Source organism: Nicotiana tomentosiformis, chromosome 7 (genome assembly GCF_000390325.3).
Source record: "Nicotiana tomentosiformis chromosome 7, ASM39032v3, whole genome shotgun sequence".
NCBI classification, from domain to species: domain Eukaryota; kingdom Viridiplantae; phylum Streptophyta; class Magnoliopsida; order Solanales; family Solanaceae; genus Nicotiana; species Nicotiana tomentosiformis.
The window spans coordinates 86594409-86596709 of NC_090818.1; positions in this window are offsets into that span (position 1 = coordinate 86594409).

Consider the following 2301-nt stretch of genomic DNA (forward strand, 5'->3'; position numbering starts at 1 on the left):
GACTAAGTCCGTATGATGTTTTAGGACTTGTTGGTATATTTGGTTGAGGTCCCGAGGGGCTCGGATGAGTTTCGGATGGTTAACGGATTGGATTATGGACTTGGAACTCTGTTGGAATTTTTCTGATGCACCATCTGGTTTCCTTCATCGCGTTCGCGAGTGGAGCCTCGCGTTCGCGAAAAGAAGAACGCGTTCGCGAAGGGTGAACTGGGTGTAAATCGCGAACGCGAGAGGTGTTACGAGTTCGCGAAGAAGAGAGGAAGCAGTCGAGGACCCCAGGCAATTGGTCTACGCGTTTGCGTAGGGGGTGTCGCGTTCGCGTAGTGAGGGGGAAACGAAGCATCGCGTTCGCGTAGTGAGGGGGAAACGAAGCATCGCGTTCGCGATGTGTTGGACGCGTTCACGTAGAAGGCATTGAGGCAGAGGCATTTTGTGCTTCGCGAACGCGAGGGTGTTGTCGCGTTCACGAAGGAGGAATTTGGACGGGAGTTATTTTGTGCTTTGCGAACGCGAGGCATTGACCGCGTTCGCGAAGAAGAAAAGTCTGGGCAGTGAGTTTAAGTTCTGAAAATGGGACTTCGTCCCATTTTCAGTCTTTGACGATTTGGAGCTCGGATTTGAGGCGAATTTGGGTAATTTTTAGAGAAAACAATGGGGTAAGTGTTCTTAACTCAATATTGGTTAAATTATCCGAATTCATAGTTGTTTTTATCATTTAATTGATGAATTGAGTTGGAAAAATTTGAAAACCCACTTGGTTTAAATTGAAGATTTGAGGGTCGAGTTGGGGTCGGATTTTGGTAAAATTGGTATGGTTAGACTCGTGGTTGAATGGGCTTCCAGATTTTTGTAACTTTTGTCAAGTTCCGAGGCGTGGAACCCATGAGCAATATTTGAGCTAATTTTTGGATTTTTATGGAAAATCATTATTTTCTTATGGGATTAATTCCAATGAATTTTATTGACTGAAACGAATTATTTATGACCAGATTCGAGGTGTTTGGAGATCAATTTACGAGGAAAGGACATTGTAGAAAAAGAATTTCATGGATTGAGGTTAGTACCGATTGTAAATCTAATCCTGAGGGTTTGAAACCCTAGATTTTGCATCATTTTACTACTTTGAGGTAACGCACATGCTAGGTGACGGGCGTGTGGGCGTGCACCATTGGGAATTAGTGACTTGGTTTGTTCCGTAGCAATTGTAAAGTTGCATATTTTGTTGAAACTATATGATACTCATATGTTTTAGAAAGAGTTTCTGTAAATTGGGCCGAATGCCATATTTGGGCCTTGCGCCAGTGCTGTTTGGACCCTTAGGGTTTGTTTCTTACTATCCTCTCATTGTTTTCGATTGAAAATCTATACTCAGTCATGTTTATACTTGTTTACCGCATAACTCAATTTTATGACTCTATTTTGATGCATATAAATGTTTAGGGCCGAATGCCCTGTTTTACTGAAATGCCCGAGTGGCTTGAGAGGTTTATGACTGAGTGAGGCCGAGGGCCTGATTTGTGAGGGTGAGTGTGGATCGGGGCTTCCCGCCTGCAGCATACTTTATTATTATCGCACGTGAGTTGTTCGTGCAGATTATAGCGCTTAGGTTAAAGTAGCCCCTCCGGAGTCTGTACACACCCCCAGTGAGCGCAGGTACCTACTGAGTGCGAATGTCGAGTGCGAGTGCTGAGTGACTGGGAGGCACGAGTGATTGTGAGGTATGCCTGAGTAGCAAGAGTTATTATGAGGCATGCCCGAGTGGCAAGAGTGATTGTGAGGTATGCCCGAGTGGCACGAGTGACTGTGAGGTTTGCCCGATGGGCTGTATATGAGTGATGTTTTGCCCGAGGGGCTGTTTATGATTTCATCATTTTTGCTCACCTTTGCATTTCTCTCTGTTTGAAAACTGTTGAAAAATATCTTTAAATGATTTTTACTGGAACTGGGTTTAAACGAGATGTTTGATTCAAATCCTGATTATTTTTTTAAAAGCATGTGGTATTTTACTGAGATTTCCTGATATGAACGTTATACGCATTATTGCTCGTCACTACTGCTCAATCTTTATTTATTTTTGTTACTTACTGAGTTGGTGTACTCACGTTACTCCCTGCACCTTGTGTGCAGATTCAGGTGTAGCTGGACACGGTAGCGGTTATTGAGTGTTCTGGTTGCAGATTTTCTTGGAGATAGCAAGGTAGTTGTTTGGCGATCGCAGCCCCTGATCTTCTCCCTCTTATCTTCCTCTAGTTGTATTTAGTTATTTTCCAGGCTGAATTAGCCTTGATATCGTTAGACAGT